At 44.9% G+C, this 20,998-nt stretch overlaps 1 long non-coding RNA gene across 1 annotated transcript in view; it reads right to left on the reverse strand.

Moving 5' to 3' along the window:
- Window positions 1–7,423, reverse strand: part of LOC133252833 (uncharacterized) — a 58,216-nt gene extending 50,793 nt beyond the window's left edge. The window contains exon 1 of the long non-coding RNA XR_009738095.1: window positions 3,725–7,423. This is a non-coding gene — a long non-coding RNA (uncharacterized LOC133252833). The remainder of the gene's footprint in view (window positions 1–3,724) is intronic.
- Between the last annotated feature and the right edge of the window lie 13,575 nt (window positions 7,424–20,998).

Genomic DNA, 20,998 nt, shown 5'->3' on the forward strand with positions numbered 1-20,998 from the left:
AGTGAGGGGCCCTCTCATGTGCTCCAACAGAGCTTATATGTTCCTTTTCTACCACACTTATCACTCTGTGTCAGAGTTGTCTTTTTAAACTGTTGTTTCACCCAGGGATTTGCTGCTGCTGCTGCTGCTAAGTCGCTTCAGTCGTGTCCGACTCTGTGCGACCCCAGAGACGGCAGCCCACCAGGCTCCGCCATCCCTGGGATTCTCCAGGCAAGAACACTGGAGTGGGTCGCCATTTCCTTCTCCAATGCATGAAAGTGTAAAGGGAAAGTCAAGTTGCTCAGTCGTGTCCGACTCCCAGCGACTCCATGTACTGCAGCCCAGCAGGCTCCTCCATCCATGGGATTTTCCAGGCAAGAGTACTGGAGTGGGGTGCCATTATGACTACATAAAGGCAAGGTCTGGGAGGACTTGTTCATGCCATATCCCCAGTGCCTAGCATGGTGTTTGGTTCATTGCACCAATTGAAATGGGCTTCCAAGGCTCTCTCCTTCTGCTGTGGCCTGAATATTTGTGTCCCCTAAATTCATATGTTTAAAACCTAATCCCCAATGTGATGGTATTTGGACACAGGGCTTTGGAGAGGTACTTACGTCATGAGAATCCGCCAATTAAAAATAAAAAAATAAAAAATTAAATAGATAACTAACAAGTACCTACTGTATAGCACAGGGTAACTCTGATCAATATTCTGTAATAACCTAAGTGGGAAATGAATCTGAAACAGAATAGATGTATCTGTATTATAACTGATTCCCTTTGCTGTACACCTGAAACTAACACAACATAGTAAATCAACTGTGGTCCAATATAAAATAGAAATCTTTTAAAGAACCTGCAATAAAAAAGCCCACCTGATGGGATTAGCGCCTGTATCAGAAAAGACAGGAGAGATTTTACCCCCTGCCACGTGAGGACCCAGCAGGAAGATAGTGGACCAGGAAGAGGGCTGTCCCCAGCACTCAACCATGCTGGTACTCTGATACGGGACTACCAGCCTTCAGTTCTGTAAGAAGGAATTATCTGTTGTTTAAGCCACTCAATCTATGGTACTGGTTATGGCAACCCAAAGTGATGAAGACAACTCTACCTTCTACAGAGGCCACCAGCTGTTTCCAGGCTCCTCTGCTATTTTCTGTAGCCCCTGCTACCGGCCCTTTGTACTGGTGTGAGGACCACCCAGATACAACCCTGAGATGGTGAGCCTGGAGTCAGAAGAACTGGGTTGGAGTCTCACCTCCACCTCTTAGCTGTCTGCCATTGGGCAAGTTGCTGTACCTTTCTGGCCAGTTTTCTCAACTGTGAAAAGGGTAACACCACTCACTGCATGGGGTGACTGTGAGGACTGAGAGGCAGAGAGTGTGGGGCTATAAGCACCTGTGTAGCACCCTTCAAATACTGGGGCCTTTGTCACAGCCCTCACCCTGACGGCCGTGCTTTGGAGACCTGCTCAGATCCAGTCGTGTGGACTCAAGCTGCTGTTTGGGCTCATAAGGATGTCCTAGAAAGCACTTTTGCCACCTCTCTGTGTTAACAGCTCAAAATCTCCAGATACTTCTGATTGCCAGGACCCTTTTGAGCACACAATTATTTTCTTCCTCAAAATCCTCAAAAAGAAAAAGGCTTGAATGGCAATCAGGACTGGCAGAAGCTGGACTGTCATTGTGAACCGAGGAAGGAGGCTACAAAAGGAAATGGGAAGAAAGTGGATATGCTGATAGCCAGGCTGGTGCTCTTCCAGGTAAGTCTACCTGCCCTGGCCCCAGGCGGCCCTCCGGGGGTTGGCTGGTCCTTCAGGCTGCCAGGGTACAGCAGAAGGGTACAGCAGAAGTAATGAATAGGGTGGAATAGCAAGCACTGGGCAGATTATGCCTTTTACTCAGTGTTAAAACAGTGGAAAAAGCTGGACTGTAGATCCAGCAAAGCCCAGCTTTAGTCTCTTTTCTGCCCCCTTATGAACAGAGTATAACTAGACTCTTAAACTCTTATAGCCTCAGTTCCTCATCTGCAAAATGAGGATCATTTTGATAAGAAACAAATTCAAATGTGATAGTTTCTGGAAATCTCAAGCACAGTACCTGTGCTCAATAAATGGTCATTGCAACTGATTCTAAATCAACTTCTCTAGACTAGTATTTCATACTGCCAGGAAACAAGCAAAGACAAATGATTCAGAAAACTAAAGTATTGGAGTTGATTGTGTTTTTATATTAAAAAAAAATACCTCTCAATCAAGACAAAACAATCTCCACAAAGCAGTCTGAAAAACTTGCCATGGAAGCAAGGATTTGGGGGAAGGACAAGAAAAGAGACTTCTGTAGGATTATACTAGAAGAATCAGAGCCTCAAATTGCTTAGAATCTCTAAAATTTGTGCTGCAGCTTGTTGTATAGAAATTCTAACAACTAGGATGCAGTATATGTTTCCAGATGGCATACACTAATAGAATTATGTGTGTGTGGGGGTGCTTCTGGAAGTGTGTCTCTTCATCAGCCACTGATCTATAATCAATCTATCCCTCCTCTGTCTTAACTTTTCTTGTATATGTACCCATCTGTGGTTTCATGTAACAATGTCTTATGAGTAGGTGGGGGTAGGGGTGTGGTGGAGAGGCCAGGAGCTCAGACCCTGAAGGAAAACATTCCTGATTCAATCCTTGGCTCAGCCTTGTATTGTCTGAATGGCATGTTGGGGAGAACATATAAGATTATCCACCTTATCTACCTCAAAGGTCATTGTAAAAATGAGGGATACTGTGGTAAAAATGCTTAGCATAGTTCTACCTGTGTCATTGTATAAATTCACACGGGCTTCCCTCGTAGCTCAGTGGTAAAGAACCCACCTGCCAAGTAGGAGACACGGGTTTGATCCTTGGGTCGGGAAGATCCCCTGGAGAAGGAAATGGCAGCCCACTCCAGTACCCTTGCCTGAGAAATCCCATGGACAGAGGAGTCTGGTGGGCTACAGTCCATGGGGTTGTAAAGAGTTGCACACGACTGAGCAACTAAACAACAGCAATAAACTCCCACACATACATACATAAATGTAAATACTCATCCCTTCATTTAGGTATACTCATTCACATAGGTGCATGTTGACAAATAAGCATGTGTACCTACACATGCATTTAAGTATAGACACACAGGGCATGCACAACTTTGCTGTATAACCTAATGGAGAATACTGTTTCTCCCAGAGTTGGTGTCCAGAAATATCTTGGAGCCTAAGTTTCTATAATGCTCTGCGTGCGGGGACTGTGGGTGGGGGGCTGAGACTAAGCAGCATCCCTGATCACGCATGCTGCACCTCATTAACTTGCACACCCACGTTGCCAGGCAGCACTTATCATCATCCAGGTGGGACGAGGAGACTGAGGTCTGAGAAGCTCTGTCCCTTGCCCAGGCTCACAGGATCAGAAAGTAGCCGAGCCTGGTCAGAAACCCAGGCTTCCTGAACCCCAAGTCTCTGCTCTTTTTGCTCTGTGCTGCCCATTGAGCACCTTACCAAGAGTTTCCACAAGCCTCATATCACATCCTCAATTACATCCTCAGTTATCATCGTGACTCTTTTGTCCCTCCTCCAAGGGACATGTCTCACTCCCAAGCCACTTTAGTCCCTGCAAAAAATCTGGGAGTTTCCTATTCCTCCTGACACTCCCCACAAATTCTCATTTCCTCTCTCTTGCTGGGAGCAAAAGCCCCAGGGAGACTGAGCCTCACTGTACCAAGTACATAGCAGCCTGGGGTCCAGCCTGGGGATGTGGGGAGAAGCTTCTGCTCCCTGCACTGGAAACTTGCCCACTGAGCCTCCTTCCTTTTTGCTTGAAAGTGCTCTAGAGTTTCTGTGCTCACAATGCATCTCTTTGGAAGCCTGCCCTCTGAGGGTTGCCATGGTGACTATTTTGGTACTGCATGCTAGAAAAAGCCGAGGCACCTGCTGGTCACACCACCAAAACTTGTCTCTCTGAAAAATCAGCAGATGGCATTTGTCAGAAATTCCTACTTCTTGATTAATTTGAGAAAAAGAAGAGTGTGTAGCAATGCTTGTGTCCTTTAACCTGGATGGGCTGTGTTGGTGTTTCTTCGGGGAAGATGTGAAATCACTGTGCACAAACCCCACAAGCTTCCTTTGAAGGTGGTGGGTTACTTAGTTTTCCAGAGAGGCTAAGAAGTTCGGTGATTTGAATTTCAGTAGATGAAGACAAGGGGAAGGTGGTGATACCACTTTCCCATGAAGAGGGGTTAGGATTTCAAGACTAATTCTGTAAAGGGTCATCTCTCATTTCTAGGAACTTCCACAGATTTTCAAACATTCTTCAGATCGGATCCAAATTTTAATTAACATGAATGGGAAAAAAAACCCATGATTTTTTGGATTTGAATCCCAGCTCTGCCACCCATTAATTTTGTGACCTTAGGGCAGTTCCTCAGGCCATCCAAAGCTCAGATTACCCAGTGATAAATCAATGATGATAAGAGTATTTATCTCACAAGTTTGTAATGAGGATTAAATGGGATAGCTATTATTATCACCATCATCATTATTATTAAGTAGAATTAAACTTAGGCGTGGAAGGATTGACCAATCCATATGCTCATACAGATTTTACATATAACTCTGTTCATAAAAATAAATTAATTTCACTGTTGCAATCTAAGCAATGATATTTATTTAGAACAACCTAACCCCTCCCCCCAAAAAAACTTCTGGGTGCACATTGTATAATGTGTCTCTAACTTAACTGTTCTCTTATTCTGCTTTCCTAGGTCTCACATCCTGGCTTTCACATGCTCTTGTCACAGCTTGCAATATTCTTTGTTCCCAGTATTATTTAGCAAACTTTGAATGTAGGTGTGAGCTGGTTCCCTAAACATACCTTGACTACCAGCTCTTAATTTGGGGCTATTTGCAAGCATCTTCAGCAGACTGGGTTATGTAGATTTCTACCCCTTTTTCACTTGTTTGTTCTCTAGGAAGAATTTCTCTATGGTAATTTGATTCTATAATGAGGCCCGGTAAACTAGCGATGGCAAAACCTGGGTGATCACCCTTCCCTCCTGTGGCTGTGACAGACATTGCTAATCAATTACAACATTCTTCCCACTGAGCCCTGAAGGACTTGCGAACCTTCCTGAAGACAGTGTTCAAGGAAGCCATGCTAATTCACTAGAATCAGCACAGGAAAGGGAAGGAAATCTGTTTGCCATTCCTGGCATTGGGGAAAGAACTCTGGAATGGAAAGCAGCAAAGGTAATGCTAATCCCAGTTCTGCCTTTAACTAAGTCTGTGAACTTAGATTCATCATTTCCTTCTCTGAGGCTCAGTTTCCATATTTGAAATAAAAGAAAGAAAGAAAGAAAAAAGGAAGTCTTCCTTCTAGCTCTAAAAGTCTCTATACTCTCAGCATCCACCTCCCCACCTCCCACTACAAACACATATTCTCCCATCAGGTGGGCTCCCAACACCCAAAGCAGGCTCTGATCTGTTCTTTTCCTGGGACTTGTCCAAATGATCAGATTTTATCAAACATCCTGGGGTGGCTGAGTGCTAAATAAAACATTCTCAGATGCTTAGAATTACCAAATTGCAGCATTTGAGAGCTGAAAGTCACCTTAGAGCACACTGAGATGAATCCTCCATACAAAAGACTAAGAACTAGAACAAGTGAGTCCAGTGAATTCCCTGAAGTCACTCAGCAAGTTAACAAGTTGATCTGGTCCCCGTGTGGGGATCCATCAGCTCTGAGACCAGGCTTAGTCCTCAGTTGTGTGGCCTGTGCTCCACCGATCGGAAGTACCCATGGAAGAATTCAGTTCAGAAGTGGAGCAGAAAGCCTTGGGAGTGTCAGAGCCTGAGGTTCTGGTGTTCAATGCTCAGCATGTTTGGTGAAAGCCGTGGTATTTATGCCTGCATGGGTTGCCAGTGGGGCCTTTGAAGATGTTATCTCACTTTGTGGTTTGGGCATTTGCCTGGCTGGCTACCTATATGCTGCACTCTTTGGCTGTCCTGGAGATTTTGTGAGCTATCTAATATTCTTTAATAAATTCTCTTTCCATTAAAATGAGCTAAGTGGGTTCTGTTGTTTATACTAAGAGTCCTGACTGGCACACCAACCCTTGAAAGGAAAGGAAATTCTAAATATAAACGCCACTTCACAGACACTTGTTAATCCTCTCTCTTCTCCTCCGCCCTCCTGCCTTTCTTCTGTCATGCTTGTCAAACTCATCATCATTGAAGCATTGTGGGACCTGTGAAAAGAGATATGTTGGATCTAAATTCCCACAAAATGACACTGGGTGTTTGAAAACGTGTACAAAGAGGCATTGCTGCTCAATGGGGAGGGGTGGGCATCTCAAGGATTTGTGAGGGCTGCAGGGGGTGGGTGGTGGGGGGTCAAAGAGGGTACAGATGTTCCTTTAGCTCTTCTCTTTCCATCTGCCCCATTCTAGAATTTAAAATACTAGTAAGAATGATGGAAGATAATTTTCATTGGCTCATGTGTGAACTTAAATAGGAGCTGATTCCCAGGTTGGTACTCCTGCTCTTCTCCTAGGTCCCTCCTTGAAAGACTTGTGCTATGTAGCAAGAGGTGCACATGGATTAATTTTCTTGGAGAACCTTCCATGCAATGATAAAACAATTACAGATGATCCAAAAAACAAACAAAGAAGGGCAGGGAAGGGAAATAAAGACCAGAGGAGCAAAGGAGAGGCTGAAAACAGAATAAATTCTCCTTACCTGAGTTCCACAAATAGCAACTGTTCATGCAACTTGGTGGGTGGAGAATGGACTCAGATCTACCTGGCGCCCATTAGATGTGTGATCTCGGGCCTTTTGGGCAGATTCTCTAACCTCTCTGAGCCTCTCTTCCCTTTATTTTATATATTGCATATATTATATAGTATAGCCTGCACTGGGCTTCCTGAGTGGCTCGGTAGTAACGAATCCGCCTGCCAACATAGGAGATGCAGGTTCAATCCCTAGGTCAGGAATTTCCCCTAGATAAGGAAATGACAACCCACCACAGTATTCTTGCCCGGGAAATCCCATGTGACAGAGGAGCCTGGTGGGCTACGGTCCATGGGGTCGCCAAGAGTCAGACGCTCCTGAGCAACTAAATAACGACGACAACACAGATGTATTACGTTCTCATTACTTGTGATAGTTTGTCCTATAGACTGACTGGGAGTGCCGTCAGGAGCAATATTTGAATTGCTCCTCTGAGGAGAAACACATAACTTTGCTTTCTGTGTGTTTCTGTTTAAAGATATTAATATTATTGTTGATTCATTGACATTGAATTCCTGGCCAAGAGCACTGGAATTCATGCCTGAATGAGGCTCATCTAACACACATTTCTCTATAAGTCACACCACAATCTCCTTGTGCACCACTATGCTTGGAGACATTTTAAACAGTAAAATCTCTAACAAAAAGAGCACAATATGTGAAAATAGATGGCAAAAACGAGCTTGTTTGCAGTATGAGAGCTGAAACAAGACGGCACCTTGTTGAACCTTGGCTGGGAACATCTGTGATGGGCAGCTCAGATTTTTAACTGCTCTGGCCATGTCTGCAAACAACTGTAGGGTGCTGTGAGTGTTGATTTTGGGATCACAGATCAATTTTAACAAGTAGGCAAATTTGTACATATGGAATCTGTGACTAATGAGGATTGACTATATTTACAATTATATATTGCTATCTTATCTCACTTAGTTTTTGTCAGGACCAAATGCATGGGAGGCTTCATCACAAACAGCAGGACATTGTAGAAATTAATTTAATGGTTATATAACACACGTGCTGGTGGATGCCAGCACATTCTCTCAGTTCAGGTGTCACCTCCTCCAGGAAGTCTTATATCAAAGGCAATGACTTAACTATAAATACAAACTAGAATGGGTTCCTGGTTTGCCTGAGTGGGGTGGAAAGAAAAGAAGGTCAAGACGACCACTTGTTTATTTCATTCAACTTCTCACCTTGTCCAGGAACCTAGATGCAAGGGTATACACTGCCAAGTGGCAAGGTCAGGATGTGTATCCAGGATTTCTGACTCCAGAGTTTGGAGTCTTAACCTCTAGGATATACTAAAACCAAATTTTGTCACATCATAATTGAAGCAAAAGCACATCACTTAAAATTTCCTGGAGAAAACTCATAGACTCTTGGGAATACCTCTCTGTGCTCCTCCTGTTGCCCCAGTTAGAGAAACATAGATTTACTGGAGTCCCTTCAAAGTGTGCTAAAGGTTATAAGCCTCTTTTCCTGCCCCCTTCAAACCACCACCCCAGTGGTGACGTGGTGGCTCCAAGATGACACAAGATGACAACGGCCTGGGATGAAGACTTAGGGCTCTGGGATCATGAAGTGGGAATGAGTTGGCTCTACAGAGGATTAAGGATGGAGATTCGATCTAGGAATCGGCTAAGCATGAGCAAAGAATACCAAAGAGGCTTCTGAGATGGGGACATGGCCTGATGGCCTCTCCCCAGTCTCATTTCTCTTCTGCTGTTTGAGAGTTTATGGGGATATGGATTCCATGCACAAAGGCAAAATTTCCTAGAACTAGTACCCTGAGGAACCCACTCATTCTACAAATGTTTACTGAATGCCTGCTATATTCCAGGACTTGTGTAAATGGTTGAGCATACTGACATTAAGCATTAGGGTGTACTCATATCGTATTTACCTTAGGAGAGATAGTCAGACCCAGTGGTTGAGAATGTTTCCTCAGTTGACATGAAATTAAATAGGCTAATACTCATAAAGGTTTAGACCAGTGCCTGTTAGGTAACAAGCCCTCGTGATTGCTGTTATTAAGTGAGCCCATGAGAGAGAAGGCAATGCAACACACTCCAGTACTCTTGCCTGGAAAATCCCATGGATAGAGGAGCCTAGTAGGCTGCAGTCCATGGGGTCACTAAGAGTCAGACACGACTGAGCGACTTCACTTTCACTTTTCACTTTCATGCATTGGAGAAGGAAATGGCAACCCGCTCCAGTGTTCTTGCCTGGAGAATCCCAGGGACGGGGTAGCCTAGTGGGCTGCCATCTATGGGGTCGCACAGAGTCGGACACGACTGAAGCGACTTAGCAGCAGCAGCATGAGAGAGAAAGAATGTGAGAAAGAAAAAAGTTGTGCTGGCAACTATGCAAGTGCATATGCTTTCTTTCAAGGTGCATATGCTTCTGAAGATACGCAAGGTGGGATTTTGAGGTCATATTGATCGGCTATGGATTTCATGCTATGAATTTACACTTAACCCCTATATTAACCCCTATATTCACCCCTATATTACATGAACCCCCACTGCAGTAGTAGTAAGTTGGAGCAGTAGTAGTGGCAGCAACAAGTATTTACTGAGCACATATGCATGTATCAGGCCACAGTGCTGTGTTTCATGCATGTTTCATCTAGTTCACACAATAACGGGTTCCACTGTTGAGGTTCTAAGAAACCACAGTATGAGGCAGTAAAGCAATGTGTCCAAAGGTACAGCTGACACATGACCAGATCAGGAGGTGAATTCAGTTTTTACAAGTGCAAATGCTGCATCTTAGCCAATAAGCGATACTGTCTCTGAGGAAATGCACAGCCTAGGGGTGCTGCTGGCAATTTTAAACAAATAATCCCAATAGGTGGGAAAAGTGCTGGAGGAGGTAACACGGTAATTAAGCTTTTTGCCAACCTGTTCTCTCCCTATCACTCTCTTGCTGGTGCCTAAATGGCAGGGACCAGATATTGCCCATCTTGGTTCTCCTTGCACTAGCCAAGTGCTCAGTAAATATTTGCAAGTTTGGTTTGATTTGAATGAGATATAATGACTCTTTCAGATGGTGCTCCATGACTGAGCTAATGATTTCTCTAGTGTGGATTACAAGCCCTAAGGGTATGTTATTGTTTCTGAAGCTGGAGCCAGAAATGAGTCTCTGTTTAAGGATGTAAGAATCCTCAAAATAGGAATGATGTTCATTGCAAGCAAACTTGCTAAATGTGGGCCCCTTTGGTTTCTGGGTCATTCACAACTGGCTACCTTTTACTCTTCTATGTTCCAAAAAGCTCCTGGGTGATCTGTTTCCCTGAGTCATGAGTTGAAATGCAAAATAATAAGGCAGATCCTATCTTTGCAATGAAAACCCCACGGGCTACATTTCATCTGTAAAAGCAGCTATGTGCCAACCTGACCTTTTCCCCAGTCTCATTCTCCTTTTGCCTCTATTTGGGCACACCCAGAGGAAGGGAGATCACCACCATTCATTCCATCTTTGAGAAGTTCTGAGCCTCAGGCAAGGTCATCTTACTAAGTGAAGCTGCCTATCTAGAGCTTTCTCCCTTTTGATAGCCTCCAAGGGTCACACAAATGGCCATCAGCTTCCTTTGCCTCAAGACAGTTCTTTAGAGATTAGCTATTACTACTATCAAGGCCATATTCATAGTTCCTTTGAGCACCCTCCATAGAGCATGGTTTCCAGTCCGCTCACAGCCTGGTCAGCTTAAGTGGATGACAGCGTGAAGTCCAGAACTGAACATAATGCTTTAGATACGTTTAGCACAGTAAACATGGACCATGCTTTTCACAACATCCTTCTTATTTCTGCAGTGGCACCCCACCTTTGATGCAGCTTGAATTAGATTCCATAGTTTTTTTCTTGCTATTGCTGTCAAGACAGTGCCCCCCAAATAGAGAGGCATCAGTCCCAGGGCCCTGAGAGCTGGTGGGAAATTGCCATGAGTGAAGAAACAAGAGAGGTTGCCTCTTCTCCCTGAACAAGTCCCTGGATGTACAGAGAACATCCCAGGCCGCAGGTGAACAGGCAAAGGAAGAAGGCCTTGAGACAGGGTATTGGCGCAGGGTGGAGAGATTTGGGTTTAAAGCACACTATTCCACTTGCCATGAAGTGGAGGTGCCAACTCCTCTGCTCACAGGGAGGAGACATGTCAAGGACAAAGTGGCAAGTAGCCTAAAAATTCTCGGTGACCGCTAGTACCAACTCATTAGGTCATTCAGACAAGAAATATCAGTCTGACATCCAGAAAGCAGTATCAACATTTTTATATTTTTCCTGAGGTTCTTTTAAAAAGGTAAAATGGAGAGATTTCATTGAATGAATCACAGCAAAAATTTTCTTTGCTTATGTATGTCCCCAAAGTCGGCCACACTTTGATAGATGCACAATTTCCCCCAGCTGAAAGTTCCTTTCTTCCCCCTTCTCTCCTTCCAAACCTATAAACCAAACTCTCTAATGAGGGGAACTATTGGAAGAAAACCTGACTCCTGATCTCTCTTTCCTTGCTTCTGCCTTTAATTGTGTTGTTCATTTACTCCATTTTTTCAAGAGATGCTTAAAAAGCACCTGTGTGATCCTGGGCAGGTCATTTGACTTCTCTGAGTCTCAGCTTTACCATGGGATAATGACTGTGAGGCATTTAGTATGTGGCTAGAAATGATATGCCTCTTCCACAGCAAGTTACATTCAGCCAACAACATTAGGCTGGGGCTTAGAGGATATGCTCACATGTCTCAGACTGAATTTGCTTCTTGGAAGAATTCGTGGTACAGTAGGGGAGACAAGTCAGGCAGAGCAACACCACTAACAGAAAGCAGAGCCTGCTGAGAGGACAGGACAGGACTGTGAGAGATAAGGATAGGTAGAGCCCAGAAGGCTCCCCAGAAAAGTCAGGTTTGAACAGATCCCTGCTGAAGGGCCAGATTTGACCACAAAGGAACAGAGGAAAGGAGACTGGGGTGCTTGTGCCGGGAGAGCGAGCTGCAACACAGAACAAGTAGGTAGCAAGTCTGGAAAGCAGATGGAAGGTGGGTATTAGTCTGATTAAGGTCTGATTTTCTTGTTTCAGAGCTGGAGCTACAAATAGGTCTTCTAAATGAACTTTTGCACAGACTCATGGGGTATGGGCAAAAACCAGTCCAGAAAGCTTTAATGCCAAGACCAAGTGGGAAGAAAGAGAAGTACTGAAAGTCAGAGAGGGGTCACTGTTTCTCCAGGCACATTTGGTGCCAGTGACTCCAATGGAGGATGGAGATATTCTGACAGCCTGTGGCCCCCGAGGAGACCCGGTCCTTCTGCATGCCCTCACTTACTCAGGAACAGGATCAGTGTGGGTATCATTGCCTCAGGCTGTCTCAGAGGGACGGACTTCAGCTCTTATGAGGCCAGCTGGGTGTAGCTCTAACTTTTATTCAGAGTCATCTGTCATTCAGGCCTGGTCTGTGCAGGTTCTTTAAAATGTACAGCTAAAAGCCTGTCACACTTTTAACACTTCAAACACAGCATTGGCTCTTACATAGCTGCTGGTGGCATCCATAATCTTTATATTTAAAGTCTACCTGCTTCAAGAACTTTAGGATAGTGTTATCTGCTTATAGACTTGAGGTTCCTGCCAATGAATCTTCTGCTTACAGACTCAAGGTTCCTCCAAAAGAATTTTCCCCAGGACTCTTACCAAGAGGTATAAATGCCAGGTTCGGGCTATTGGATGGTCTCTCTATGGGTTCAGGAGAAAGTATACGAGATGTAGGGTGGGGAACAGAAGGCCCAGGAGGAGAAGACATCAGTGGAAGAAAGAGCATGGGGGAGAGGCCTGGGGGATATCGTAAACACTCAGAGGAATGTCTAGGAAGCTGGGTCAGGTAGGGGCAGAGGAAACAACAGACTTGAGAAATAATGCCCAGGACAGAGCATGACTCTAAAGAGGTGAGTCCACAGATGCCAACCACAAGGAAAGTTCTTACAAAGGATGGAGGGCTCCTTTTTTATGGAAGTCAGATGAGAGAGTTCCCTTCCAGTCAGTTCTATTTTCTCTGTACAGAGGGTCATTCTCTCTGAGGGTAAGATGCTGGGGTGGAAGTGGAGAGCAGGAAAGGGATGGATGGTACCCAAGGGCCCCAGAGGAAGTACTTGGGGGTGGAGGATGAAGACCACAGTGGCAGGAGCAGGAATTAGGGCCTCTTGCAGGAGTGGCTCTCACTGTTTGAACCCTCCACTCCCCTAAGTCTCTCTGTAGAAACGAGATGAGCAAGCAGGCCACAGGGGAAGAGCCGAGGTTACTCTGGGGTCTTCAAAAGCTGTGACTGATTACTGCCTTCTAAAAACTGGAGTGTCAGTCTCAGGAGGTTGATGGAAAATGATAGGTATGTAATGACCAGAGAAGAAGCAGACATATACTCTATGTCAACTCACGATTTCCTTCCTTTACCACATAAAAGGTATTTCCCACTTCGGAATGTTGTAGCTGAAAAGGATCATGTAGTCAAATCTAACATTTTGCTACAGGGAGAAGAGGCAAGTACATTATAGGGTGATGGGTGCTCCCATAGAAAGAGCAGGGTCACTTGGGATCACTTGTGAAGGACACTTAATCCCCGCCAGGAGTGACCTCCCAGGGAGGCTCTCCAACTCGGATGCAGGAAGGGGACCCAGGGGTTCAAGGACTTTGTGGAGAAGCGTCAGCCACTGCCCACACAGCCTGCCTTACCCAGCACGCTCCTCCCTCTTCCCCCTTCACCCCCAGGGGGTGGGCACACACCCACACTGGCCCTGAGTCTTGGCTGCCCCTGGGATTTGTCCTACAGGGTGGCAAGCTCTCAGGATACTTGACTGGGACTAGAATTTCATTGTGGAAAATCTCCCCAGGCTCCAACCGCTGACTCATCCCTTGAGCCTTATCCAGGAAATCAGTTTCCAAATTGCACAAACTCACATGCAGAAAAGCTATCAATATGTTCGCATTTGTATCTATGTCAATCTCCTTTCCTTATTCCTTGATATAATGAGTTATCTAATTACGGTGACATCTGTTGAGGAGGAATCTAGCTTCCCTCTCCCCGAACAGAACCCAGTACAGGGCTCTTTTGGGGAGATCACATGCTGCAGGGTTTATGGAAGATGGGCAAAACCCCACCAGGAATCAGCCACGGCTGCCACATGGCTCCTGTTATCACCAACAGCCAGCTACTCTCCATCATCGGCACCATGGCAGACATGGGCAGACCCACAAGCTGAGCTACAGAGCCATGGCAGCCCAGGCTGATTGAGAAGTCCAGGGAAGAGGGGAAGAGAACACGTGCTGGTTGCTTCACCTTTGTCTCATAATTAACACATATGCTTTCTTTTCCCTAGTGGCTCAGACGGTAAATAATCTGCCTGCAATGCAGGAGACCTGCGTTCGATCCCTATGTTGGGAAGATCCCCCGGAGAAGGGAATGGCTACCCACTCTAGTATTCTTGCCTGAAGAATTCCATGGATAGAGGAGCCTGGCAGGCTACAGTCCATAGCATCGCAAAGCGTCAGACACGACTGAGCGGTAACACACTTTCTTTTCATCCAGAAATGAGTTTATATTGGTTAACTACCATATGACCTGGAGATTGAGGTAGCTGCAACTTCTCTCTTATGTCAGCACTCCTCAAATCCAAAGTTTAAAGTGTGTCGACAGTCATTTATTTGACAATTATTTGTTGAGGTACCAGGTACTGAGTACCGCATACTGAGGGGGCCGGCGGAGGTGGGGTGGGGTGGTGCGTCCTGAGATACATAAAGGCAAGCCTTGGAGAATTTAACATCCGGTGATACAAATGATTGCCGCACAGGCAGATGGTGCCCAGACTTGAAGAGGGCGCTGAAAGAGACTTAGAAGATGGGCTAGCCGGGCTGGGGCTCCTCTTTTGCCAGAGCCCCTAGACATCTTTAGAAGCTGTAGTGTCTTCACCTTTCAGGCTGAACCCCAAAAGACTCGAAGTGGCACAGCCCAGTATGTCAAACGACTTTCAGCAGGGTCAACGGCCTCCCAGGGAACTTGGGACTCATTTTGCTGGTGCTTCTCATTGTTCATTTTCTCAGGAGAATTCTGAGTAGCTTTGATTTTTGTTTTCAAGCTTCCTGTGTCTTTGGGATAAATGTGGCTGTGGTACATATTTCCAACAGAATTTCTCTTCTTGATGTATTAGTCCTAATTAAAGTGAGGGAACAGAGGGTTCACCTCTAACACAAGCCCTCACTATTTTTGGTAAGATCTTTCTCTATGCCCTAATACCGAGCGTCATTTGGAGGTATTTTTTCAATTAAAAAAATTCTTCCGCTGACTTTTCTAGGAAATTCCTAATGGTGTAGTCATAAAAAAACAAAAGTTTTAAGAATCTAGTGATCCCAATAATAGAACTTTAGGGCTATTGAGGACTTTCAAGATCATTTAATCAACTCTTCATTTTGCAGATGAAAAAAAAAAAAATAATCAAGGCGCAGAGTTGGGTTTTGAGAATGCCCAATGCTGCAGGGCTTGCCCTGTGCCCTTTCTGTATGTAGATTTTTAGGTTCCTGCCGTTACCCACATAGTCTGTTTTTTCCTTCAAATATCAAAGTATCCTTTGTTTACAGCACCATAGTTAAATTCCATGCTAAAGCTCACATCCATTCATTCATTCACTTACTGATTCATTCTACAAATATTTATTGAGCACATACAGTGTAAATGCACCCTGTTACTCTCTGAGGAAGATGCGCAAATGAATAAGCCATAGTCCTTGTGCTCAAACGACTCAAATTTATTATAAGAATTAAAACATGGGCACATATAATTTAAATAGTAATAATAATGATGATGATAAGAACAGTCGTTGCTTTTACAAAATTCACTACATTCCAGGCACTGTTCTAAGCCTATCACACGCATTAACTCATTAAGTCCTTACAGTGACGTTAGGAGAAAGGTATTATTATTAGCCCCACTTTATATTTATGAGAAAATAGAGCTCTGGGAAGGCTAAGGGACTTGCCCATGGCCGTAGAACTGGCAAGCAGTAAATGTAAAGCTATGGTTTGGATCCAGACAGTCTGATGCTAAGATAAAAAGCCATCGTTGCAATTAGAAGGGATCATCTGAAGAGAAGTGAAAACTCCAAGGAGGAAAGGTCCCTTCCAGGTAGGAAAATTAGGCAAGGCTTCATGGAGAATGTGGCACCTGAGTAGGGTTTCCAGATTTAGTAATTATACCTACCATGCTGACTTGTGACCCTGAGTGTGGAGCTGGACATGAGGGCAGTGTGACAACATGTACGAAAGAGGGATATTCTTAGAAGCAGCAGTCCAACAAGTCTCCTTATCCTGAAAATCCCCCCACTCCTTCAAATAACCCCTCATTTCATCTAGAAAGAGAGATACGGTACTATCCCTCTCTACTTAAAACCTTTTAGTGGCTCCCCAGTGCCCTTGAGATTCAGTTTTGACTCCTTTACCTGAGATTTGTCCTCTCTCATTCATATCCATTTGCTCATTCATTCTATTTCTCAACCTTATTGCAGATGAATTTCCATCATCATAACAACCGACTCCTCAAAACCTTCAGTGGTTTCCCATTGGCCAGATGGTACCAGTTCTCCAGACTGACTTTCAAGGCTGTCCACAGTCCAGGCCCTCATATCCAAATGCTTTTGCCAAAGAAACGACCTTCTCTGTCTGGGTTATTCATAACAGGAGCACATTCTGCTCATGGTCAGCTTCACACCTTGGTCTGTCTCATCCTGGAAAATGAGAGTCATCTCTCCTTTTGGCTCCACCTATTCCTTCCAGCCTTGCTCAGGTTGACCTCCCCTCCCCCACAACTCTTTCAGCCTTTGCCACACATTCAATCATACCCTGACCTCTCTGCTTTTCCAAAAGCACAGTGCAGCCCTCAATTCTTTTCTCGGCAGGGCTGCAGCAGGGCCCTTTATTCCATGGGGGGATCTGGAGTGTCATCTCTAGGCCTTCGCTTACAGAGATGATTATTTTATTTCGATGTGTTTTTGTTGGCAACGGTCTGATGCATCACACATCCAACTCAATGTGCGATGTGCATCACACAGTGCTCTTACGAGAGGAGTAAACAGTGAGACGCAAGAGCGGCTGTCATTTGTCTCAAAATGTCTCCATTCTGAGAATCGAAGGCTGCAGATAAGATCTGTCAATCAACAGTCACGAACATTGTTAAAACTGGCAAAGACTCTTTTCAAACTTTTTTTACAGAAGAAAATCCAAATGACTTAGGCTCTTAAAGTCAAACTCTCCCAAGAGCTTGTGAATCAACCAATAAGTCAATGAATTAATTAAAAAATATTTATGAACTATCACATGTCAGGCTGTGATATGCTGGTATATGTTGTTGAAGGTATTGAATAAAAAAGTCAAAATCCTTGTTCTCATGGACCTTGCCTTTTGTAGAGAAGTAGACAACAAATGCCTACACCAAGGGTCTGTGGACGGTGGTCATAGATTAAATCCAGCTCGCCACCTTTGTTGTAAATAAAGTTTTATTAGAACACAGCCATGCTCTTTTATTTATGCACTGTCTATGGCTGCTTTCATATTACATTGGCAGAGTAGAGCAGTTGTGATGGAGACCTTATGGCCTGCAAAGCCTAAAATATTTACCATCTGGCCCCTTTATAGAAAAAATTTGCCAACCTATGACCTAGAAACATAAGTATATGTCAGGTGATGATTTATTTCATGAAGAAAAATGAACAGGTGTGAAGGTAGAAATGATGGAAAGGAGGGTACCTAGCTTTGCACTCTGATAGCGTGACCATCGAGGACAGATCTGAGTGAAGGAGGGACCAAGCCACGAGAGACAGATAACTGAGGAAGGGATTTAGAGAGGAAATAGCAAGCATAAAGATCACGGCCAAAAAACCAAGAAGGCTGTGGGGCTGACGCTGAGTGAGTGAGGAGAATCGGAAAGAGAAGAGTGAGAAGAGGAGAAGAGATGGGATTGGGGAGATGGTGAGGGGCCAGATCATAATGGATTGGACCTTGGTTATCCTGAGTGATGTGTGAAGCCAGTGTAGGTCTGGGGCAGAAAATGGTCTGATTGTTTGGAAGGATCTCTTTGTCTGCTGTGTAGAGAGAAGGATGTCCGGTGAAGGGTAAAAGCAGAGAGCCCAGTTAAGGAGCAACCACACCAGTCCAGGTAAGAAAGGCTCACATCTTGGACCAGGTCAGTAGCCTTGCACTGATGAGAGGTGGTCAGATTCTGGGTACTATTTGAAGGTAGAGGCACTGGAATTCCCTGATGGGTTAGCTGTAGAGTAATAGAGACTCCACAGTTTTTGGCCTGAGCATCTTAAAGAGTGGAATTGGCATTTATGAGTTGGGGAAGAGGAGGCATTTATGAGTTTGGGAGAGTGAGTGAATGGGCACCAGGGTTTCTGCTTTGAGTGTATATTGAATGGCAACACAGGATAGGCAGCTTCACCACGACTGCCCTCCTTCACTCACCACCTATGGCCTGTGGGCCCTGTGTGGCCAGGTCCTGCTGACCCTTCACTTACTTCCTGCCTCTCTCTTTCTCAACCCTACTGTCCAGCTATGCAGGTCTTCTGCTCTTGAGCAGATGGTACACCTTTCTGCCTGATGGCCCTTTCAGTGTGGCTCAATGCCCCTTCTCCACCCTCTCCTATTGGCTGCACCTCCTCCTTCAGGTTGCAACTTGAACTTGACCTCCGAGAAGAGGTCTTGCCAGATCACCCTACCTAAAGTGTTCTCCCTTCCACTATTCTCTACCTCAGCCCCCATATCTTACTTCAGTAGTGCTTTCCCCAGTTTTCAATTATTTTATCTGTTTGTTTACTTGTCTTCTGCCTACCTTAATCCATGTGTGTGTTAGACACTCAGTCACGTCTGACTCTTTGTGATCCCATGAACTTGTAGCCCGCCAGGCTTCTCTGTCCATGGAATTCTCCAGGCAAGAATACTGGAGTGGATTGCCATTCCCTTACCCAGGGATCGAACCCTGGTCTCCTGCAGATGCTTTACCATCTGAGCTATAGGGAAGCACTACCCTAAGCCACAGATTATGTAAATAAATGAGAAGTCTGTGTCTGTCTTGTTCATTATCATGTCCCCAGAGCCTAGCACAGTCTCAACCTTTTAATTTTTCTTTTTCATATATAAAACCCTTTCCTTATGCTGAAATCCTATGCAGGAGCATGGCATATGCATTAATTCATTCATTACACAGATAAAACAGGTGTGACTCTTGTTGAATTGGCACTGAGGGGTCCCATATTGTGGCCCCAGAACTGAGAACTGTTGTTCTTGTCAAATTGAGTACCTCCCATGGTCTAGTTATCAGAGTGTCAGAATGTCCAAGAGGTTCCATTTCCTGGGCTGTTAAATGCCAAAAGAGAAAAAAAAGAAACATCAACACGAGACTGGCAACATTTCATTTTGCTAAATAAAGACATGAGAAAAATAAACAGCTACTCTCTTAGTCAGACTGGGCTGCAGGAACAACTCCCCAAGACTCACAGCCAAAGTTTATTTTTCACTCACACTGTGTGCCCAGTGAGGTTGGCAGGGTTGTGGTCACTGGGGGAGCCAGGTTGACAGAGGCTGCATCTTGACACATTTCCACAGTCTCTGAGGCTGGAAAGTGGAATTGCCTGACTCTCACACATTCTGCCGGGAAGTGACTCGTTCTTTTGACTTAACGTTTCATTGGTGAAAACAAGTCACTTGCCTGGACCTAACTGAAAGGGGGGCTGGGAAGATTAATCTTCCCATGTGTCTGGGAGGTAAGAGTCAAAACAGTTATGACCAGACCCATGACTCCACCAACTACCAATGACAATCATAGTACCCAGAACATAAGAAGGACACCATAGCAGAATAAAGGAAAACTTGAAGTTGAATAAATTAGCTTGATTCAAAAGTTGCTCTTTGTCCTTATTTTTCTTGCATTCTCTGTGGACGAAAGGAATATAGTCACAGATTGGTGTGGTCCCCAGGCCAGTGCTGGTTAGCCAGTGCTGGTTAACCAGTCCACTGGGTGGTCCCCCCTTCTCACCCGTATGCTGCTTCCTTTACCTGTAATCTTGTCCTCTGCTTGGTCTCCCTCTTGCCCATTTTCTCCCATATTGCCCCATTTCTCCATTTTTCGAGCACCAGCAGGAAGCCTTCCCCAAGAAGGATGTCTTCCCTCCAGCATCACCATGCCTTTGCCTCTTGGGGCTCTGAGCCCTTTCTGTTTTTCTGTGCAACACATTGAGGGGTTCAGACTACACATGAGGAACAGAAAAGCTACAGTCTGTCCCCAACCCTACTTGTTCATAGAAAAAGTGAAAAGGATAAGGGCAAAGGTTCATCAATTAGAGTTCCTTATGCTGAGGGAAAGGAGATATTCAAAGGGAGCAGATGGCCCAGGCACTATTTGGAAACCCTCAGAAGTACGGTTTCCCCCAGACAAATTGACTGGGAAACACAGATGACAGGAGGCAGCAGAGTAAGCTTCAGGCACCTGGGCAGCTGTGTGCTTTGGAGCACCTAGGCGGCTTCTCAGGTGTTTTGTGTTCTGATTTTCCAGGGGAGGCTGGGGAAACTTTGTTTCTCCATCCCTGGGCAATTTCTGGCCCCAGAGCCAGCCAAAAATGATGAGGACCAGGAAAGAGAAGCAGGGCCACATAGAAGAATGTACTGCAGCAGGCATGAAGAAGTGATGGAGGGTTTTCAGGGACATCTCCTAGATGCCTTGGTCCATTCCAACCCACCGTCATATCTCATGGTAAATATTTGTTAAACACCTACTTTTTGTGTGTGTGTGTGTGTGGTGCTTTTGACACATTCTCTCATTTGCTACTTGCTACATCCCTGTGGAAGGGAAATACACTTCCATTCTACAGATGAGGGACCAAAATGTCAGATAGATTATGTAACTTTGGGGGATGGGTGTCACAGTTAGTATGGCAGGCTGAATAATAATCTCCCAAATTATCCACATCCTAACCCCCAAAATCTGTGAATGAGTTACTTTACATGGCAAGAAGTGCTTTGAAGATGGACCTTAGGATAAGGACCTTGAGATGGAGAAGTCATCCTGCATTATCCATAAAGGGCCCGATGTAATTATCCTGGGAAGTGCCCAATGTAATCACAACAGTCCTTTAAGAGGGAGATAGAAGGGTCTGAATCAGAGAAGCAGATGCGACTACAGAAGCAGAGGTC

Source organism: Bos javanicus, chromosome 8 (assembly GCF_032452875.1).
Source record: "Bos javanicus breed banteng chromosome 8, ARS-OSU_banteng_1.0, whole genome shotgun sequence".
NCBI classification, from domain to species: Eukaryota; Metazoa; Chordata; class Mammalia; order Artiodactyla; family Bovidae; genus Bos; species Bos javanicus.